The 23,875-nt window shown below is 42.7% G+C and overlaps 1 protein-coding gene and 1 pseudogene across 4 annotated transcripts in view; one reads left to right on the top strand and one right to left on the bottom strand.

The window, feature by feature from the left end:
• The window catches only part of TANGO6 (transport and golgi organization 6 homolog), a 219,086-nt gene that overhangs the window by 69,095 nt on the left and 126,116 nt on the right, over positions 1 to 23,875 (bottom strand). The gene's annotated exons all lie outside the window — the stretch shown is intronic.
• LOC136313124 (B9 domain-containing protein 2 pseudogene) lies at positions 1,456 to 21,892 on the top strand (annotated as a pseudogene).

The raw sequence follows: 23,875 nt of genomic DNA, 5'->3' as shown, positions 1-23,875 counted from the left end.
ATTTATTCCCTATTGTTTAAGCCAGCTGAGTCGGGAATTTCTGTACTGGCATTTAACTGATATAATATAAAAATTGGAATGTTCTTAAAATTGCCGAGTTCTTCTATGTCAGTTCTATGTTGGTCAGTACAAAGTCAGAAAAGTTAGATTTGCTAAAACAAAGGAATTTAAGCCAGTATATGTTTTTTAAAGGCTACAAAAGTCTATTTTATTTTATTTTTTATTTATTTCTTAAAGGCTGTTGTGAGGCCTTTTAAAAATTGTTTTAAATTGATTTTAGAGAGAGACAGAAAGGGTGAGAGAGAGAAGAAGAGAGAGACAGGAACATAAACTGTTCCCATATGTGCCCTCACTGGGGGTCGAATGGGCAACCTCCACACTTTGGGGGTGATGATGTTCTACCTAACCGAGCTATCCAGCCAGAGCTGTTGTGAGGACCTAAAATATTTGTTTACTGACTTAAGAAAGAGGAATAAAGAGAGAGAGAGAAAGAGAAAGAGAAACATCAATTTGTTGTTCCCCTTATTTATGCACTCATTGGTCAATTCTTGCATGTGCCCTAATTGGGGATCAAACCTGCAACCTTGGCATATTGGGACAATGCTATAACCAACTGAGTTACCTGGCCAGGACTTAAAAGTCAATTTTATAATTAACATATAACAAAAGAAAAACTTAAACCCAATAATTTTCTTTATTCCAATTATAATTTTAATTAGGATAATAGTCTGTTATACAGCATAACTTATCACCATATACATATATTTGACTTTCTCATTTGCCAACCAATTAAAAAAAGGTAACTATTTACAGTAGTAGCTCATGTGAAGAGACCAATATGCTGAGTATATTTCACAACTACTGACTAACCTAGCTCATTGGAAACTAAAACTACAGCTCCAGAACACCCATACTATTTCTTAGTTTCTAATTAAGCAACCAAACCTCAATTATCCCATCTACTCCTAGTTTTTGTTTGTTATTTTTGTTTTGGGGGGGTTTTCTTTTCCTTTTTTTCCTTTTGTATTTTTCTTTATTGAGATGAAATGGTATTAGTGCTTCAGTTAAATTTATTTGAACCACAAGATTCTAAGATCCTAATTCACTGTTTGTCTGAGATGGCGCACCTAACCGCTGACAAGGGCAAACATTCATTAATATCTTGTCTCCTTAAAAATATGCATATTAACGTATTTTACAAAAACATGGTATTGAATTCCCTCACTTCTGTTTTCAGAAAGAAATCACCACAGGCTGCAACATGTAGACTAAGAGATACCCATGGAACTGAAGTAAGAGAGACCATCACCTTTTCCTCAGGATTTCCAAACAGCTTCAGGGAAATGAACACAATAAATAAATCCAAGCCCACTTTTAGAAACTTACTCAAGTAGATGCCGTTCAGAGGGGTTTATCGTAATTCAGCATTAATGACTTCTACTTTGTGCAGTGATAATGGCAACACCTGGCTATTTGCATCCTCATATTCTTGTCTGGATGTCAGCAGTAATCAACCTTCCCGAGAAGCAAACTGCTGTGCGTGTAAGGAAACAAGTGAAGGATCTAGATTTGTTTGAACAAACTTGATAAAAATGAGTTGCTGCCTGACCTGTGGTGGCTCAGTGGATAAGGCGTCAACCTGGAAACACTGAGGTTGCCGGTTCAAAACCCTGGGCTTGCCTGGTCAAGGCACATATGGGAGTTGATGCTTCCAGCTCCTCCTCCCTCTCTCTCTCTCTCCCTCTCTCCTCTCTAAAAATTAATAAATAGCTTGACCTGTGGTGGCACAGTGGATAAAGCGTTGACCTGGAAACGCTGAGGTCGCCGGTTCATAACCCTGGGCTTGCCTGGTCAAGGCACATATGGAAGTTGATGCTTCCTGCTCCTCCCTCCCCCTTCTCTCTCTCTCTCTCTCACACTCTCTCTCCTCTCTAAAAAAAAAAAAAAAAAAAAAAAAAAAAGAAAAAAAAAAAATTAAAAAAAAAATGAGTTGCTTTGGAAGGTGAAAAACCAAGTGCATAAGTGAAAGAGAGAGTTGAACATATTTAACCTGCCTATGAGTTGCTTATATCAATTATTGTGTGTGTCACAAGATTCTTTTTAACAAATTAGGATTTGGAAGATTTTTATCGAGTTTTGCAATGGTACAGAAGTCTAAAGTCTAGATTGACTCATTTAGCACAAAGATTCTGAGAGAACATATAATATAGTGAAAGGGCGCTATCAAATCTGAATTAACACTAACTTTTGGAGTCAAGGAACCTGCTGATTTCAAGGGCTTATCCATTCCCCTTATTCACTGAAATAGGTCATAAAAATAAAATCTAGGAAAATAGAGTGATAAAGACATTTCCACCCTTGGCCAAATCTTTATATCATCCCTTCAAAACTCTACTATTAATGCCTGAAGGCCCTTCTATTCCTTCATTCTTCCTGCCCTTTCCTCCTTTTTTTTTTTGAGATATAGCAGTGAACACAGATAAAACCATTCCTAACTACTTTCTTCTACCTACCAATAGGAAGTAACTAAGAAGCATATTACCCTGCTGGTTAGAGTCCTGCTGAGTAAAACCAATTATACTTTCCAAAGATGAATGGTTACTTACAGTCAACATTCTTCATAATCAGAAATTTACATACATTCTCTTATGTTTTAGTTCAGTGTTTCTCAAATGCAAACATGAACACTGAAATTCAGCAGTGCAATGTGATTATAATGTGAATTCAAGTGATTCAGAATTATCATTAAAATCAGAACACATTAGAAAATTCTTTTAGAGAATTCACAGACCTCTGATGTATATCAGGATTTAATCTCCACTCTTCAGTTCGAGAAATGCCCTTTCACCTTGCCAATTTAATGAAAACATTTAATGTGCAAGGGAAGGGACTCCAAGGGGGACTAAGAGAATTAGAAAGGAAGGAAATTTTGTCCCTGCTTTTAGGAAGCTAGGGGCACCAAGTGTGAGAGTAATAGGGTGCGTGACATTTATTCTCTTTGGGGAAGACTTCTTGGAGAAGGTGGCATCTAAATCAAATTTTGAAGGATGGTGAGAATTTTCAGATACAAGCAGAAAGTGCTCCAGGTAAATGAACTATGTCAGCAGAGTCGTAGAGTCAAGGTGGTGGTTGGGGACAGAGAATAAAATAGATGCATATTCAGAAAACAGCTGTGCTAGGTGACTGTAACAAAGGGCACTAAAAGGCAAAACGATAAAAAATACCCAAGGTCAAATCACAGAGGACAAGAAGTTAAGAATTTCAACAACTGAAGCCTGACCAGGCAGTGGCGCAGTGGATAGAGCGTCGGACTGGGATGCGGAAGTACCCAGGTTCGAGACTCCGAGGTCGCGCACGGGCTCATCTGGCTTGAGCAAAGAGCTCGCCAGCTTGGACCCAAGGTCGCTGGCTCCAGCAAGGGGTTACTCGGTCTGCTGAAGGCCCACGGTCAAGGCACATGTGAGAAAGCAATCAATGAACAACTAAGAAGTCGCAACGCGCAACGAGAAACTGATGATTGATGCTTCTCATCTCTCTCTGTTCCTGTCTGTCTGTCCCTGTCTATCTCTGCCTCTGTAAAAAAAAAAAAAAAAAAAAGAATTTCAACAACTGAAAACTGATAACGCTAAAAAAAAAAAAAGACCAGTTTTTAGAGCAGTTTTAGGTTCACAGCAAAACTGAGCAGAAAATAATGAGTTCCCAAATACTTCCTGTCCCCCTCCCCAAACTCCCTCAGGAGCAACATCCTGCACCAGAACTGCATATGTTTCAATTGCTGAACCTACATTGACATATCGTTATTGCCCAAAGCCCAGAGTTTACATTAAGGTTCACTCTGGTGTTGTACACTGTATGGGTTGGAAAATGTATCATAGAAGGACATGTATCCACCACTGCAGTATTGTACAGAATAGTTTCACTGCCCTAAAAATCCTCTGTGCTCTGCCTGTTCATCCCTCTATCCCAGCTCAACCCTGGCAACCACTGTTCTCACTTTCTCCATAGTTTTGCCTTTTCCAGAATGTCATATACAGCTGACCTGTGAACAATGCAGGAGTTAGGGGCACCGACTCCCCACAACCGCCATGCAGTTGAAAATCTGTGTAGAAGTTTTGATTTTACCAAAACTTTACTAACAGCCTCCTGTTGACTGGAAGCCTTACCAATAACAGTTAACACATTTTGTATGTTATATGTATTATATACTGTATTCTTATAATAAAGTAAGCTAGAGAAAAGAAATTTTTATTTATTTACTTATTTATTTATTAATCAAGTGAGAGGTAAGGAGGCAGAGAGACAGATTTCTGCATGCGCCCTGACCAAGATCCACCTGGCAACCCCTGTCTGGGGGGCGATGTTCTGCCCATCTAAAGCCACTGCTCCATTGCTTGGCAACTGAGTTATTTTAGCACCTGAGGCAGGCCATGGAGCCATCCTCAGTGCCCAGGGCCAACTTGCTCATTCCAGCCATGGCTGCAGGAGGGGAGAGAGAGGGGGCGGAGAGGTGTGGAAAAGCAGGTGGTCACTTCTTCTGTGTGCCCTCAGTGGGAATCGAACCCGGGATTTCCATACACTGGGCCAATGCTCTACCGCTGAGCCAACCAACCAGGGCCAAAAAAATGTTATTTAAAAAATCATAAGAAAGGCTCTGGCTGGTTGCTTCAGTGGTAGAGTGTCGGCCTGGCGTGCAGGAGTCCCGGGTTTGATTCCCGGCCAGGGCACACAGGAGAAGTGCCCATCTGCTTCTCCACCCCTCCCCCCCCTCCTTCTTTTCCGTCTCTCTCTTCCCCTCGCGCAGCCAGAGCTCCATTGGAGCAAAGTTGGCCCGCGTGCTGAGGATGGCTCTGTGGCCTCTGCCTCAGGCGCCAGAATGGCTCTGGTTGCAACAGAGCGACGCCCCCTGGTGGGCGTGCCGGGTGGATCCCAGTCGGGCACATGCGGGAGTCTGACTGCCTCCCCGTTTCCAACTTCAGAAAAATACCAAAAAAAAAAACCCAAGAAAAAAAAATCATAAGAAATACTATTATAAATAGTATTTATATAAAAAATTTGTGGACCTATGCAATTCAAAGTCATGTTATTCAAGGGTCATCTCTAATCTATAGTTGGAATCATGGTATATAGACTTTTCAGATTGCTTTCTTTCACTTCATAATATGCATTTTTTTTTTTTTTTTGTATTTCTCTGATGCTGGAAACAGGGAGAGATAGTCAGACAGACTCCCGCATGCGCCCAACCAGGATCCACCCGGCACGCCCACCATGGGGCGACACTCTGCCCACCAGGGGGCGATGCTCTGCCCATCCTGGGCGTCGCCATGTTGTGACCAGAGCCACTCTAGCGCCTGAGGCAGAGGCCACAGAGCCATCCCCAGCGCCCGGGCCATTTTTGCTCCAATGGAGCCTTGGCTGCGGGAGGGGAAGAGAGAGACAGAGAGGAAGGCGCGGCGGAGGGGTGGAGAAGCAAATGGGCGCTTCTCCTGTGTGCCCTGGCCGGGAATCGAACCCGGGTCCTCCGCAGGCTAGGCCGACGCTCTACCGCTGAGCCAACCGGCCAGGGCTACTTCATAATATGCATTTAAGGTTTCTCATGCCTTTTCATAGTTAGCTCATTTCTTTTATGTGCCAAAAAATGTTCTGTTGTCTAGATGTACCACAATCTATTTATCCACTCACCTACTAGAGGACATCTTGGTTGCTTCCAAGTTTTGGCAATTATAAACAAAGCTGTTATGAATGCAGACAGAAGTTTTTTTTGTTTTTTTTTAATATTTCTTTTTTTTAAAATTTTTTTATTTATTCATTTTTAGAGAGGAGAGAGAGAGAGAGAAACAGAGAGAGAGAAGGAGGGAGGAGCTGGAAGCATCAACTCCCATATGTGCCTTGACCAGGCAAGCCCAGGGTTTCGAACTGGCGATCTCAACATTTCCAGGTCGATGCTCCATCCACTGCGCCACCACAGGTCAGGCTGCAGACAGAAGTTTTTGACTCATTTAGGTAAATACTAGAGAGTATGATTGTGGATCCTGGTTGGGCACATGCAGGAGTCTCTGACTGCCTCTCACTTCTAACTTCAGAAAAAACAAATAAATAAATAAACAAACAAATAAAAGAAATGTCCAAAAATAAGTAAATCCTGAGAGAGAAAAGTAGATTAGTGATTATCTGGTAATGAGTTGAAGGTTTCTTTTGGGGTGAGAAAAAATGTTCTAAAATTGATTTTGGTGGTGGTTGTGTACCTGAGAACATACAAAAACAATTGAATTGTTGTAAATGAATCAATTATATGGCATATAAATTATATCTCAATAAAGCTTTTTTTTTTTTAAGTTTTCAAAGTGGGAGGAATAAGAGGGCTGAAGAATCTATTTTATAAGGAAGCTGGAAAAAAAAATAAACGTATACTATAAAAATCTTCCCCCACTAGAAGAGAAGAGGTAAATGTATGTAAATAGAATCTGAAAGGAAACACACCTCTGCCCTCCAAAGCTCAGAGACCAAGGGCTTGGGGACAAGTCTCACAGACCATTCCCAACGGCAGCTCCCCTCAACATCCGGATTCTTTGGTGATGTGCCCACTACAGGAACGGAGTTCTGCCCTTCACCACCAGTCAAGCAGAACCCAGAGCTTTCCTTCTGCTTTGTGAATGGCATTACTTCTGCCAGCTCTTTGCTTCCTTATTTGTCAGTAAAAAGGATTTCAGTCTTTACTACTTCAGAGCCAGTAGTTTAATGGCCAGTAACATTTTTAAAAAGTCTCTAAATTAACTTCCATTGCTTAAGCTTAAAAATATATATATTAGTGTAATTTTAAAGTCTCTTAAAAGAATCAAGAAAATATTGAAGATTTAGACCCAGAGGTCCTTACACATAGGTATGCCAGTTAGTTCAATATTCCATCCACAAAAGTGGCTGTGCCAAACCACACTGGACAAACAAACACAGGGATAGGTAAGTCCTCCTGCCAATATTTAAGAAGCCTTTGTGCCCCAGACTTTTATTATGTCTAATCCAACTTTCTTTTGCTCTTTATTTCATTTCCTCTTACAGTCCGGACTCAAATGGAGATGGAGATATCAATTACGGTGTTAAATTCCCTCTGTCATCTAACTGGTTCCCCTATGCTCTTCCTCTCTTCAAGGCGGTACTTCCGTACCTTCAGTTCTGATGTTAGATATTTTGGGGAGAAAAAAGGGCAAAGATTAAACGATACAATACACACTTGGCTTCACCAAATCAATCACTGAAAAAAAGGATCCAGAGGAACTACTTTTCCTCCCATCTTGGATTCCCATTTATTTGGGAACTGAAGTGAATAGATTCCCACGGGTAACATGGAGAGCCTCATGCCCTCATAGCCCTGCTGGTCCAGTCAGTGAGGAAATAAGAGGCGAAATATAGACCTAGCACTGTTCGCGTGCCCTTTTATGTCCTTGCTAACATCTCTTCATTGTTCCTGAATTGCAGGACCTAGCACTCTATTTCACTACTGAGAGAAATTCAATAGAAGAGTGGCTGATTTCTTGTAACGTTTCATGAATACAGCTTACTGTCACACGTGTGGATCAGAGTCAACAGAGATTATAATTTCTGTTGAGGTAATAAAGAAATTAGATTGACGTGGCAGAGCCTGACAGGCAGGATTTCCTCTCCAAAAGCCATTTAGAGAATTAAATAATTAAGTGTAATTAATTTTTTATGAAATTCATCATTAAAAAATGCATAGGTAAATTATGATCTTATACCAATTACTTTTCAGCCTTGTGTTTCCCCTGTAGCTCTGGGGAGATCATCTCTGTTCTGATTTTGGTTTCCCTTCTCTACACAGCCCCTATGGACAGGGGACAGATTTTTGTTAGGATAAAATACGCAGCTACAGTACAGCCCAGACATAAAATGCTGTACACTAAAGCAATGCTATGTGCATTTGTAAGCCTCTTTATCTGCAAAGCATTTGTGTGCCTATTATCTCATTTGAGTCTCACAAGAATTCAAGGTAGATAGAAAAAAAAAATATTATTAACTCTGCAGTATAAATAAGAAAAGTAAAATTTACAAGAGGCCAATCCCAGGTCACACAGCTACTGAAAGACAGATCTGTTCTCAAGACCAGGATTTTGTTTCCCAGGCAGAGGGCTCTTTCTACTGCCGCCAGGACAATTACTTGGCTCTCCATTAAGATGGGCAGGAACTTCCGTTCTAAAACAAAGGACACAAACATGGCCAGCTGATTCCTCCACATCACTGCCATTTCATGGTCTTTCTCTGTTTACCCTTATAAGGCATGGGTGGAAGAGAAGCCAGTACCATATCTTAAAACAGTGCGTAAGCAATAGGGCATAAAGGGAGCAAGCTCCTCTGGTCCATGGGTAAGCACCGGAACTGTTACTTGATCGTCTAGTTTAAGGGGCTGAAATCTTATTCTAGCCTGAAGAAGAAGAAAAAAAAAATTCCCTACTTCTTTACCATTTTCAAAGTAGAAAGAGCTGAACAATTCCAATTTCCTAACAGTAGGAGATGACAATAAAGGCCTTGTGAAAGCTGCTAAACCCTTATACTAGATGCACATATTAGGGCATTGCAGAGTGCTGGGGCCAAAGCCATCTTCTGGTCTTGATAGGGCTTGCCAGGAAGCAGGTGGCAGTAGTCACCAAGCAAGAATGCTGGGTAGTCCCTGGATAGACTTCTCCCTGTTGGTGTCTACATGTCAGGACCCACTTTTCTCCCTAAGGCTAACTGTTGATCTGCCATTTTCACTTTTACATTCATCCTGTTATCCTTTTTATGGCAATGTAACCACGGTGACCCTGAGCTATGAATAGGTTAGCAAAGATTTCCCTTTCCTGATTGTGATTTCATTGTGCCTCAGCACACAAACCACATAAGAAGAGATGGTTTAGATATAAATTATACATAGATAGACTGACAGGCATGGATGTAACCATGAGAAAAGCCCTGTGGTACAAGTTATTTAACAAAAATCAAACTTGTTAGTGGAACTATTTCTAGTGTAGTGACATACCAGGTGTGTTTTAAAGAGCCAGAGAGACCTTCTTGCCTGCAAATATTTCTTTTTTTCTTCTTCTTTTTTTTTAATGGATTTTACTTATTGATTTTAGAGAGAGGAGAGAGAGAAAGGTGAGGAGAGGAGCGGGAAGCATCAACTCGTAGTAGTTGCTTCTTGTATGTGCCTTGATAGGGCAAGCCCAGGGTTTCAAACTGGCAAGCTTAGCATTCTAGGTCAATGCTTTATCCATTGTGCCATCACAGGTCAGGTCAAATATTTCTTCTACTAGCAAATTATATTGCCTCGGAGTCTATTTAATCATTAGAATTTTATTTCTTTGGGCTAAATAGCCTCCAATTATGCCCTGGCTGGTTGGCTCAGCAGTAGAGCATCAGTCCAGCATATGGATGTACCAGGTTCAATTCCTGGTCAGGGCACACAGGAGAGGCAACCATCTGTCCTCCACTCCTTCTCCTCTCTCTTTTCTTTCTCTCTCTTCTCCTCCCACAGCCATGGCTCTTTTGGATCAAGCTGGCCCCAGGAACTGAGGATGGCTCCATGGCCTTGCTTCAGGCACTAAAATAGCTTGGTTGTTGAGCAATGGAGCGACGGCCCACATGGGCATAGCACTGCCCCATAAGGGGCTTGCTGGGTGGATCCCATTTGGGGCGCATGCAGGAGTCTGCCTCTCTGCCTCCCCATTTCTCACTTAAGAAAAAAAAACTCCAATGAAAAATAAAAAAGAAGGCACAATAGGAAGCTGCCATCAATACCTTAGTAAATATTAATATACCTGCTATATCCTTTTTATGAGCTGGGAAGGAATGAGAAATATTTGAGGGTGAGATAATTTCTAAAATTTGATTACTTTTTAGCAATAGTCAAGCCTGGGTTAGGATCTGTAGAGAGAAATTTTAAATGGGAGAAGAGAAGAGAAAGGAGGTAAAGTGAGGGGCACTAGAAGGAGAGGCAGAGTCCTTATTTTACACTTTAACTTGTGTTTTCTTTCTGTGTCATCAAATAACAGACTGATGTGCAAATAAGAACCATAGATAAGTATCTTTAGACAAAGTAAAACAATGTATAGGAACTGCTTTGTACCAATGGATTTTTGGCAACTCTATGAACTGAAGTAACAGAAACAGTTTGAAACATGAGATGCCAAGACTTCTATAGTTATCCATTAACTAGGTTACTCATTTCATCTCAACAGCTCATTGAACTCCAAGATTGGTTTAATCAAGGTATAAACTTTCCAGTTTACACAAAGTTACCCTACAAGAAAATCTACAATAACTGACTCTATCCTAATGTGTAAGACAAGACAAAGAGATTAGTTCTCCTGAAAAGTGTGCTTGAGACAGTAACAGACTTCAGAAACACAATGAAATTTTCTTGAAGGGTAGAATTAACAAAATAAAGCCTGAAATGTGATCACAAGAAAGGAAAAGTTCCAAATTTATAGCAAGTTATTTAAAAAAGATGAAAGAGCCCTGGCTGGGTGTCTCAGTGGATAGAGCATCCACTGAGGGCACACAGGAGAAGCAATCAGTAAGTGCATAATTAAATGGAACAACAAAGTGGAACAAAGACTTGATGCTTCTCTCTCTCTCATATCAGTGGAAAAATTAAAAGAAGAAGAAAGAAAAAATTAGATATTTTAAATGAAGGAGGCTCTTTACAATTTTGTCATGATTAAAGCATTAAAAACCATTCCAGTTACTTAATTAATTTAATTTGCTACATAAATGTTCTCACTCGTTAAAACATGCTCAAGAGTTAGTTGGCCTCATAATATTGACAATCACAAATCAAGAAGCCTGTGGCCTGAGATTATAACTTCATGTTTAAATCATTAACACAACATCCCTCAAATGCTCTGAAATCAATCTTTACTTTATCAGGTCCAGCAAAAGGAAAATTAAGTTATAATTTCTTTCTTTCTTTCTTTTTTTTTTTTTTGTATTTTTCTGAAGCTGGAAACGGGGAGAGACAGTCAGACAGACTCCCGCATGCGCCCGACCGGGATCCACCCGGCACGCCCACCAGGGGCGATCGCTCTGCCGCGACCAGAGCCACTCCAGCGCCTGGGGCAGAGGCCAAGGAGCCATCCCCAGAGCCCGGGCCATCTTTGCTCCAATGGAGCCTTGGCTGCGGGAGGGGAAGAGAGAGACAGAGAGGAAGGAGGGGGCGGGGGTGGAGAAGCAAATGGGCGCTTCTCCTATGTGCCCTGGCCGGGAATCGAACCCGGGTCCCCCGCACGCCAGGCCAACGCTCTACCGCTGAGCCAACCGGCCAGGGCCAAGTTACAATTTCTTTCTAAGGAATTATATTCAGTCTGATTGTTGCTTTACTCTCTTGTAAGTTCATAAGTCAAAATAAATGCAAGCTCCGTTTCAAATCTTGCAAAAAAGAGCAAATCAGATGCTTCACAGTTCTGTGTCCTTTCACAAACAGACTGAAGTACGCAAATTAATGCTTTAAGTTACTCTAAATTGGAATAGGGGAGTGAAACAAGAGGAAAAAAGTATAAAGATACTGAAAATAAAAATAACAGCGAAATAAAATGCTGAAACATTCAAGTATAATTATGTAGTTATCTTTAAAAGGACCCTTTGCAATATCATCTTGTATCTCCTGAGTTAATGATTCTTACAGTTGGTGATTTTCAGAAAAGAAATGCAATATCTATTCAAATCTATTCAAAGAGATCTAATTATAAAAGGTAAGATTTCTGCTATTTAAAGTAGGATACAATACTTGATTTGGGGGAAAAAAAACTAAGAATGATTTGGAAACATGAGTAACATCCAAAAAAAACTCCCTTAAAAAGCAAGCAACAAGGGCCAGGCCGTGGCGCAGTGGATAGAGCGTCGGACTGGGACGCGGAAGATCTAGGTTCAAAACTCTGAGGTCACCGGCTTGAGCACGGGCTCACCAGCTTGAACACGGGGTTGTCAGCTTGAGTGTGGGATCACAGACATGACCCCATGGTTGCTGGCTTGAGCCCAAAGGTCACTGACTTGAGCCCAAGGTCACTGGCTTGAGCAAGGGGTCACTTGCTCTGCAGCAGCCCCCCAGTCAAGGCACATATGAGAAAACAATCAATGAACAACTAAGGTGCCACAATGAAGAATTGATGCTTCTCATCTCTCTCCCTTCCTGTCTGTCTGTCCCTCTCTCTGACTCTGTCTCTGTCAAAGAAAAATAAAAGGGCAATCATTGAACTTCTGACGGTGGTGCAGTGGCTACAGCGTCGACCTGGAATGCTGAGGTCACTGGTTCGAAGCCCTAAGGTTGCTGCCTCTGAGTGCAGGCTCATCAGCACAGGGTCACTGGCTTGAGTGTAGCAATCATCCACATGATCCCAAAGCTTGCCAGCTTGAGCAAGGGGACACTTCTCCAGTGTCCAGCCCCAGTCAAGGCACATACAAGAAGCAATCAGTGTACAACTAAAGTGAAAGCAACTATGAGTTAATGTTTCTCATCCTCTTTTCTCCCCCTCTTCTCCCTTTCTGTCTCTCACTCTCTCAAAATAAATAAAAAAGCAAGCAATGAGGTGCTGTTAATATATAAATACTTGGCCCTGGCCGGTTGGCTCAGCGGTAGAGCGTCAGCCTAGCGTGCGGAGGACCCGGTTCGATTCCCGGCCAGGGCACACAGGAGAAGCGCCCATTTGCTTCTCCACCCCTCCGCCGCGCTTTCCTCTCTGTCTCTCTCTTCCCCTCCCGCAGCCAAGGCTCCATTGGAGCAAAGATGGCCCGGGCGCTGGGGATGGCTCTGTGGCCTCTGCCTCAGGCGCTAGAGTGGCTCTGGTCGCAACATGGCGACGCCCAGGATGGGCAGAGCATCGCCCCCTGGTGGGCAGAGCGTCGCCCCTGGTGGGCGTGCCGGGTGGATCCCGGTCGGGCGCATGCGGGAGTCTGTCTGACTGTCTCTCCCTGTTTCCAGCTTCAGGAAAAAAAAAAAAAAAAAAAAAAAAAAAAAAAAAAAAATATATATATATATATATATATATATATATATATATATATATATAAATACTTGGATAATGGTTCCCTTAGAATAGCATCAGCAGACTCTTTCTGAAAAGAACCAAACAATGAAGACTTTTTGCTTTGAAGGCCACACAATTTCTGTTGTAACTATTCAACTTTGCTGTTGTAGTATAAAAGTAGTCATAGACAATATGTAAAAAAAGTAAGTGTGACTATTTCAATAAAGCTTTATTTATGAGCACTAAAGTTTGCATTTCATAGCACAAAAGATTCTTCTTCTTCCCTACCTCAAACTATTTAAAAATGTGAAAACCATCTTTTGTTCAGAGGCTGTCCAAGAACAGGCAGCAGGCTGGGTCATCTATGCCGATCCCTGCTATATCCCAATGTAAAAGTTCTATGACTTTTTGTTGTTGTTACAGAAATTCTCTGTTATTACTGCAGTCACCAATGCACATTCTACCACTAAGGATTCATGCCATACCAGGAAGCTGATATTCTAACTTCATTGTATAATTTGGTTTTCACAGTCCTCCAATGAACTAAAATGATAAATTTAGTTTAAAGCAAATCATTTATTTTTTTTTCCAGCTTTTTAATTTTTATTTATTTTTTTGTATTTTTCTGAAGTTGGAAATGGGGAGGCAGTCAGACAGACTCCTGCACGCGCCCGACTGGGATCCACCCGGCATGCCCACCAGGGGGCAATGCTTTGCCCATCTGGGGCGTTGCTCTGTTGCAACCAGAGCCATTCTAGCACCTGAGGCAGAGGCCATGGAGCCATCCTCAGCACCCGGGCCAACTTTGCTCCAATGGAGCCTTGGCTGCAGGAGGGGAAGAGAGAAAGAGACAGAGAGGAAGGAGAGGGGGAGGGGTGGAGAAGCAGATGGGCGCTTCTCCTGTGTGCCCTGGCTGGGAATCAAACCCGGGACTCCTGCTCACCAGGCCGACGCTCTACCACTGAGCCAACCGGTCAGGGCTCAAAGCAAACTATTTATTTATTACAGTTGTGACTAAGGGCATGATCTTTACAATCAGAAAGATCTGGCTCAGGACTGGGAGGAAGTAGAAGTAAAGGGAGGGGGATAAATGGCAATGGATGGAGATTTGACTTGGGGTGGTGAACACACGATGCAATACACAGGTTATGTATTATAGAACTGTATACTTGAAACCAATATAATTTTATTAATCAGTGTCACTCCAATAAATTCAATAAAAAATAAAAAGCCTGGCTCAGTGGATAAAATGTTGTCCCGGCACACCAAGGTTGTGAGTTCAAAACCCGATCAGGGCATATACAAGAAACCAATGATTGCATAACTAAATGGAACAGCGAGTTGATGTTTCTCTCTCTCTCTCTACCTTATCTTCCCTTCTCTTTCTCTCTCTCTCTCTCTCTCTCTATTCTTGTTTCAAATCAATGGGAAAAAAATCTTATTAAAAAAAAAAGGCCTGACCAGGTGGTGGTGCAATGGATAGAGCATCGGCCTGGGATGCGGAGGACCCAGGTTCAAGACCCCAAGGTTGCCAGCTTGAGCGTGAGCTCATCAGGTTTGAGCAGAGCTCACCAGCTTGGACCCAAGGTCGCTGGCTTGAGCAAGGGGATATTCGGTCTGCTGTAGCCTCACAGTCAAGGCACATATGAGAAAGCAATCAATGAACAACTAAGGTGTCACAACGAAAAACTAATGATTGATGCCTCTCATCTCTCTCCGTTCCCATCTGTCTGTCCCTATCTATCCCTCTCTCTGTAAAAAAAAAAAAAATCTGACTCTCAGTCCCTGATATAGCACAGACTAGCAGTGTGACCCTGGGAACTCACTAACTTCTCTGAACCTATTACCTTTTTATAAACTGGCAATAATAATAACAGAAATCAGCCTGACCAGGCAGTGGTACAATAGATAGAGCATTGGCCTAGGATGAAAAGGACCCAGGTTCAAAATCCTGAGGTTGCCAGCTTGAGTGTGGGCTCACCAGCTTGAGCACAGGATGGCTGGCTTGAGTGTGGTATCATAGAAATGACCCCATGGTCACTGGCTTGAGCCCAAGGTCACTGGCTTGAGCAAGGGGTCACTGTCTTGGCTGGAGCTCTCAGTCAAGGCACATATGAGAAAGCAATCAATGAACAACTAACATGTCACAACAAAAAATTGATGCTTCTCATCTCCCTTCCTGTCTGTCTGTCTGTCTGTCCCTCTCTCTCTTTATATCACTAAATAAATAAATAAATAAATAATAGGAACGAGCTTGTAGGGCCATTTCATGGATTATGTGAACATGCATTTAAACTGATTAACAGAAAGTGATCAACTGAGATTTGTATTTGGAGCAGGATAGGTGATCACACAGTACACTCCTCTGAAGGGCTACTTACCTCGGGTTGTCTTTTGCCTTGGGAGAATGAAGGCATATAATGTACTCACTCAAAAATAACAACAGGAAAATAATAGCAACCAATACTTATTCATCCCTTACCATGAGACCTGCTGGTTCTGAACACTTTACATATATTATCTTTTTAATTTCCTAACAGCCCAATCAGGTAGTTATTATAATTATCCCCATTTTACAGATAAGGAACAGAGAGGTAACGTAACTTGTCCATAGCTATTAAATGTGAGTCAAGCTCAAAACTTAGTAGGTTATGACTCCAGGGTCACATTACATACCTCTCTGATAAAAAAAGGTAAAATATTTTCTGATATAAGGTCTCTGTCAAATTCTTATTTAACTTCCCAATGGATAATCCCATCTCTCTACTTTGGTAACTGGCAACCCACTATAGGAGTTAAATATAGTGGTAAATATATCTCTATAAATCTCAAATATTTGTGATTTAATATATATTATTTCATTTCAGCCTCTCAAAAATTCTACAAGAATAACAGTTCTTGGATGGATAATAACTCTATCTCCATTTCTAAATGTAAAAAAAAAAAAGTTCACAGTCTCTCCTTTTTTCCTCTGAACTGTTTATAATATCTACTTTTTTCTCACCAATCCCACAGACATCCCTCTAATCAAAGCCTCGTCTCTTTGTGCCCTGGAATACCAGAGCAGCCTCCTAGCTATCTCTCTGGCTCCAGGCTCTCCTTTCTTTATCCATCTTTCATTCCTCTGTCAATCACTCCTACACATTTCTCATCATGTTGCTTCCTCTCTTAAAAACCTACTGCAATTCCCAAATGCCCATCAAATCAAGTCCAAACTCCTCTGCCCAGGCTTCAAGGCTCTCTGTGGTATGCCCCACCTTCTTTATCTAGCCTTACTTCCCCAAGGCACCCAACACAAATTGATACACGGAGACAGGTCAAGCCTCAATTCTCAACGTATGCCATAAGCAGCCCACCTTCGTTCTGTTCTTATGCTTTCTTTCCTATCTGGAGACATCTTTTTCCTTCTTTATCTCATGCAAACCCTCATTTGATATCCACTGTCATCTTCTGCCCAGATCCAGACTGACTCAGCAACATCCTACTAGGTCTCCCGGCTTCTAGTCTTGCCCCACTCTCATCCTTCACAGAGCAACCAAAGCCACTGTGCTAAAATGTAATTATGATTAATTCGTCCCTCCTTAAAAATCTTTCAGTGGCTTCCCTTTAAAGTCAACATAAATTCAAATCCCTTACCACAGCACATGTGGCTCTTTATGGCTTCTTGAGCTAAGCCAGGCCATGGAACCTGGTCTGAGCTTGAAGATGAATGAGAATCATGATTTCTTTTAATTTTATTTACTCCCCAAACAGCAAATGAGCAGGACAAAGATTATAAAAAAGATAAGGATTCAGGTGGGTAAGTATAGTTGCCCACTGCCTCCCTTGGATCTCTAGGAAATGTGCTGATATCCCACATGCTCAGCTCAAACTCAAAGCAGCTTGCAGCAAAGGCTAAAAGACCTGAACTGAATGAAATCTGAGCTCCAACCACTGCCTGCTGAAATAAAAATTCAACAGTTAGGGGTAAAAAGGGTGAAGGGATTAAGCAACAAACAAAACAAACAAACCAAAAAACTCACAGACAGAAGTCAACAGTGTTTGGAGGCCTAGAACAGAATCCACAGTCCCCCCAAAATAATATTCATAAAGTCCAAGACACAATCTAAAATTACTTATAAAAGAAAAATATGGCCCTGGCCGGTTGGCTCAGTGGTAGAGCGTCGGCCTGGCGTGTAGAGGTCCCGGGTTCGAGTCCCGGCCAGGGCACACAGGAGAAGCGCCCATCTGCTTCTCCACCCCTCCCCCTCTCCTTCCTCTCTGTCTCTCTCTTCCCCTCCCGCAGCCAAGGCTCCATTTGGAGCAAAGATGGCCCGGGCGCTGGGGATGGCTCCTTGGCCTCTGCCCCAGGCACTAAAGTGGCTCTGGTCGCGGCAGAGCATCGCCCCTGGTGGGCATGCCGGGTGGATCCCGGTCAGGCGCATGCGGGAGTCTGTCTGACTGTCTCTCCCCGTTTCTAGCTTCAGAAAAATACAGAACCCCCCACCCAAAAAAAGAAAAATATGGCCTGACAAGGTGGTGGCGCAGTGGATAGAGCGTCAGACTGGGATGCAGAGGACCCAGATTCGAGACTCCGAGGTTGCCAGCTTGAGCGTGGGCTCATCTGGCTTCAGCAAAAGCTCACCAGCTTGGACCCAAGGTCGCTGGCTTGAGCAAGGGTTTACTCGGTCTGCTGAAGACCCACAGTCAAGGCACATATGATAAAGCAATCAATGAACAACTAAGGCGTCGCAACGAGAAACTGATGATTGATGCTTCTCATCTCTCTCCATTCCTGTCTGTCTGTCCCTATTTATCCCTCTCTCTCTCTATCTCTGTCCCTGTAAAAAAAAAAAAAAAGAAAAATATGGCCATTCTCAAGGAGAAAGATAATCAACAGAGGCCAAGGCTGAAATGACAAAGATATTTAAATTATTAGACATGGACTTTTAGACAGCTATTATAAATATGCTCAATGAGGTAAAGGAAAATATTTCAATTACCGTTTACACTCAACATAATTTTGTATTAGTTTCAGGTGTACACATGACAGACAATCATATACTTTATAAAGCAATTCCCCTGATATTTCACCCACCTGGCACCATACATAGTTATTTGAATATTATTGACTATATTCCTTTTGCTGTACTACTTTAGAGACCCGTGACTATTTTGTAACTACCAATTAGTACTTACTTTTTTCCTTTTAAGATTTTATTTATTCATTTTAGAGGAAGGAGAGAGAAAGACTGAAAGAGAGGAAACCGGGTTGTGGGGGTTCGGGGGGTGCAGGAAGCATCAATTTGTAGTGGTTGCTTCTCGAATATGCCTTGATCGGGCAAGCCCAGGGTTTCAAACCGGGGACCTCAGCATTCTAGGTCAATGCTTTATCCACTGCGCCACCACAGGTCAGGTTTAGTAATTCTTAATCCCTTCAACTTTTCCACCCAGCCCACCAACACCCTCCCCCCTTTCTGGCATCCACCAGTCTGTTCTCTGTATCTGTAAGACTGCTTCTATCTTTTGTTAGTTTGTTAGTTTATTTTGCTCTTTAGATTCCACATGTAAGGAAATCATATGGTATAATGAAAATACACTTTAACAAATAAAAAACTAGGAAATATCAACAAAGCAGAAAAAAAAATTTTAATTTATGATTTAAATTTGTGTTTACATAGATTCAAGTGTCCCACCGAATACATCTCCCCCACTCCCTTATGCCCCTTCGGCCCCCCTTGCCCCCTCCCTGCCACTGCTTTCACCTCTTCCCTCCAGGATTTGCTGTCCTGTTCTCTATAATGCTGTATTATGTATATATAATTTCATTAATCTCTTTCCCTTCTCTGATCCCATCTTCTCTTCTACTTTCCCTCTGGTCCCTTTGATCCCGCCTCTGCCTCTATTCCTAAAGCAAAAAATATTAAAAGAATCAAATGGGGGGAAAGAATCAATTCAAAATTCTAGAAATAAAAAATTCAATATCTAAAATAAAAAGTTCACTGGGTGGGCTAAATAGCAGAATTGAGGATGACAGAGAAGAGTCCATGAACCTGAAGACAAATCAGTGGAAACTGTCCAAGCTAAAGAGAGAGACAAAAAGATTGAGAAAAGGAAAAAAAGAACAGAGACTGAGGACAGTAAGAAAAATTCTAACATACATATCTATAACTAGAGTCCTAGATTTAGAACTAGAATATTAAACAAAGAAGTATAGTTTATAAGCCATAAATGGAAATTAAGAATCATAAAATATACTTGAGCAATACAAAAGACAGAAGAAAAAGAGAGAAAAGGGAATAAAGTATAGATCAGACAAATAGCAAGATGGTAGACTTAAATTCAACCATATTAAAATTATATTAAATACAGACAATCTAAACTATTTAAAAGACTAGCATTAAAAGACAGAGATTGTCAGACTGGGTTAAAAACAAAGCAAGACCCGGCCCTGGCCGGTTGGCTCAGCGGTAGAGCGTCGGCCTAGCGTGCGGAGGACCCGGGTTCGATTCCCGGCCAGGGCACATAGGAGAAGCGCCCATTTGCTTCTCCACCCCTCCGCCGTGCTTTCCTCTCTGTCTCTCTCTTCCCCTCCCGCAGCCAAGGCTCCATTGGAGCAAAGATGGCCCGGGCGCTGGGGATGGCTCTGTGGCCTCTGCCCCAGGCGCTAGAGTGGCTCTGGTCGCAACATGGCGACGCCCAGGATGGGCAGATTATCGCCCCCTGGTGGGCAGAGCGTCGCCCCTGGTGGGCGTGCCGGGTGGATCCCGGTCGGGCGCATGCGGGAGTCTGTCTGACTGTCTCTCCCCGTTTCCAGCTTCAGAAAAAATGAAAAAAAAAAAAAAACAAAAAAAAAAACAAAGCAAGACCCAACAATATGTCTAAAAAAATTCCTCTTCATATATAAAGACATAGACAGACTAAGAGATAAAGAATAGAAAAAGATATACCATAAAAACACTAATTTTAAGAAAGCTGGAATAGCTATCTGAACATAACAAAAAGTAGCCTGGCCTTGTTGCACAGTGGATAAAGTGTCAACCTAGAACACTAAGGTACCTGGTTTGAAACCCCAGGCTTCGCCCTGGCTGGTTGGCTCAGTGGAAAAGTGTCAGCCCAGCATGTGGATGTCCCAGGTTCGATTCCAGATCAGAGAACATAGGAGAAGTACCCATCTGCTTCTCCACCCCCCCTCCGCAACGCCCCAGAGGGGCAGAGCATCGCCCCCTAGTGGGCATGCTGGGTAGATCCCAATCGGGTGCACGTGGGAGTCTGTCTCTCTGCCTCCCTGCTTCTCACTTCAGAAATATACAAATAATAATAATAATAATAATAATAATGATAATAATATATTTTAAAAAATCAAACTCCAGGCTTGCCTGGTCAAGGCACATACGAGAAGCAACTACTATGAGTTGATGCTTCCCACTCCTCTCCCCACCCCTCCTCTCACTAAAATCAATAAATAAAATCTTTTTTTAAAATCACAGAAAGTAGACTTTGAAACAAGGAATATAAAACAAGGATAGAGGGTCAATTTATCAAAAATTCTAACTCCATATACACATAGTAACAGATGTTCAAAATACACTAATCAAATTGATCTAGTTGATACTTAGAGACCACACCTCCACGTGCAAATGGAACATTCATCCAGAGAGACTGTATCCTGAGCCATAAAATAAGTTTCAATACATTTAAGATGACTGAAATAATATACAGTATGTTCTCTGACCACAAAGAAATTAGAAAGCAATAATGGAAAGTTATCTGGAAAGTCTACAAATATTTGAAATTTAAACAGTAAACACTACATTTCTAAGTAATCCACAGTAGAAAAAGAGATCATAAGTGAAACAAGAAAACAGTTTGAAATGATGATAATGAAAATACATAAAAATTTGGGGAATACAGCTGAAGGCATTCTTATAGAATAATTTAGCTTTTAATGCTTACTTTAGGAAAAAAAAAGGTCAAAGTCAGTGATCTAAACTTCCACATTAAGAAATTAGAAAATTAAGGAGAGCAGAGAAAGGACAAGAAAGAGAGAAGCATCCAAGATGGTGGAGTGCTGAAGGAGAAGCCAGTTCGTGCAGAGAGAAGGAAGGAGATGGGGAATAGAGGGCCAGAGCCGAGGTGCACGTGATCGGGCAGATCGTAGGGGCCACTGGTTTCTCAGAAAGTAGCCTCTTCTGCAAGTGGGGCATCCATGCAGGGGCTCCTGTCAGGTGTACGGGAGGGCCAGACACAGGTGGACACCCCCCAAATAGGGGACATGACCTACTGGTCCCACCCTATTGACTTGCACTTTGCCACCAAAGGCCTCCAAGGCTGGACCCGGCTCCATCTCCAGGTGTGGTCTCAGGATAGCTTTGGCCGCTGCCAACTTGCAGGCTATGGCTTTTGCCACGTGCCCAGCAGTCCAGGCACCCACCAGCTGGACTGTCCTACCTGGCAGCCCCTGGGCAGCTGGCGGGAGCAGCTGGCACGGGTCTTTGTGGGTGGTGGGCCTCAGTTGCTGCATGCGGATGCCATCTACAGTGGGGCCGACCACTATCGCCTGCACACAACCGCTGGTGGCACTGTGCACTTTGACCTAGGCCTGCTGCTGCGCCACTTTGACCGCTATGGCGTGGAATGCTGAGACATCCTGCCTCAACAGCCTCAATCCACATCCCTGGACACCCATGAAGGGGCAGGATTGCACAATAGTCAGAAGTGTGGCCTCTGGAGACTGCCAGACCTGACTCCAGCCAAGTCACGGAGCGGCTTCTGTCCTGGCTGGCACTTCAAAGTCCAGCTTCCCCATCTGTAAAATGGTGGTAGCAAGTGTCTGGAATCCCAGGTTCTTGGGAGAAGAGGCTGCCTGGCACCTGTAACTGCTAAATAAAGAAGAGCAGTTCTGAAAAAAAAAAAAAAAGAAACTAGAAAATTACCCTGGCCGGTTGGCTCAGTGGTAGAGCATCGGCCTGGCGTGCAGGAGTCCTGGGTTCAATTCCCGGCCAGGGCACACAGGAGAAGCACCCATCTGCTTCTCCACCCCTTCCCCTCTCCTTCCTCTCTGTCTCTCTCTTCCCCTCCCACAGCCAAGGCTCCATTGGAGCAAAGTTGGCCTGGGCGCTGAGGATGGCTCTGTGGCCTCTGCCTCAGGCGCTAGAATGGCTCTGGATGCAGCAGAGCATCGCCCCTGGTGGGCAGAGCATCGCCCCCTGGTGGGCATGCCGGGTGGATCCTGGTCGGGCGCATGCGGGAGTCTGTCTGACTGCCTCCTCGTTTCCAACTTCAAAAAAATACAAAAAAAAAAAAAAAAAGAAAGAAACTAGAAAATTAGGCAGTTTAAACCAAAAGTTAGTAAAAGAAAGGTGTTGGAGGAAACTTCCAAAAAGGTACCCTATGACCCCCATCTCCTCATATTCATGCATTATGTAATTCCCCTCTTCTTGCATTAGGCTGAATCTAGTAGCTTGCTTATAACAAAAGTGGTAAAATGTCAATTCTGAGACTATAAAGTGATTGACTCCATCTCTCTTGCTGTCTCTCGCTTGATCACTCTGGTGGAATCTAGGAACCCGTGTGTGCCTTGCCCTGGGGAGAGGCCCGTGTGGCACCGAACTGAGAGAGGCTGCTGGTCTCAGTCAGCAAGAAGATGAGGCCTTATGTCCGATAGCCCACAAACCAGTGAATCTTGCCGACTATGTGAGTGCGCCTGAAATGGCTCTGGACTCGGTGGAATCTTCAGATGAGACCACAGTCCAGCAACACCTTGACTGCAGCCTGCTGAGTGTCCTTGAAGCAGAGGCACCCAGTTAAGCCATGCAGATTCCCAACTTACAGAAACTGTGAGATAAATGCTTGTTGTTTCACTTTGGTAAGTTTTGAGGTAATTTGTTTTGCAATAATAGATAATATAGAAAGAAATATTAAAAATATGAAAGAAAAATATCAATGAACTAGAAAACCAAAAGAATTAATTAAACTAAAAGCTGTTTGTCTGCAAAATATGTTAATACAACCAATAAACCACCAGCTAGACTGACCAGGTCACCAATGGCACTGGGTGAATAGAAAAAGAGGACTGAGGACAGAGCCTTAGGGGACTCCTGTCTTTGAAGGTCTGGTAGTGGGGGTGGAGCTAGCAAAAATGACTGAGGAAGAACAGCCGTAAGGTAAGAAGGGAATCAGACAAGTCTACTGTTAGGGAGGTGTGGTGGGCGGGGGAGGCTTCAGAAAGAAGGCAGTGGTCAAATATATTGAATGCTACTGGGTGTTTAAGCAATATGAGGACAAAGGATTGATCACTGGCTTTTTCAATTTTTTGGTTGACAAGGGACTGTTGGGGATGAAAGTCCCACTGGGGTGACTTGGGAAGAAAATGAGAAGGGAAAAAGTGCAGCCAGCAAGTCCAGAAAACTTTTTCTAAGAGTTTTACTCTGGAGGAGACCAGAGAAATTGGGCTATATTTGGTTTCTTTCTTTTTTTTTCTTTTTTAAAAATTTATTTTAGAGAGTAGAGAGAGAGAGAAGGGGGAGAGGAGCAGGAAGCATCAACTCCTATATGTGCCTTGACCAGGCAAGCCAAGGGTTTCGAACTGGTGACCTCAGAGTTTGAGGTCGACACTTTATCCACTGAACCACCACAGGTCAGGCTGGGCTATATTTGGAAAGTGATATGGGAATAAGAGAGATGTTTTATTTATTAAAAATATATGTTAAGTAATGCTTATATGTTGATGGGAACAATTTAGGAGAAAGAAGAATGTGATGTTGCAGGTGACCCAATTCAGAAGCAGTTTTACTTTAGGGGCTTCCATCCTTGAGTAACTACTAGGAATTAGTTCTAGTCACCAGTGAGCAGGGGCTGGTGGTGGGTGAGTCTTTATTCATCTTCTG

Source organism: Saccopteryx bilineata, chromosome 9 (genome assembly GCF_036850765.1).
Source record: "Saccopteryx bilineata isolate mSacBil1 chromosome 9, mSacBil1_pri_phased_curated, whole genome shotgun sequence".
In the NCBI taxonomy this organism is placed as follows: domain Eukaryota; kingdom Metazoa; phylum Chordata; class Mammalia; order Chiroptera; family Emballonuridae; genus Saccopteryx; species Saccopteryx bilineata.
The sequence above is the reverse complement of the archived record's forward strand: the minus strand, read 5'-3'. Positions and strand labels throughout refer to the sequence as shown.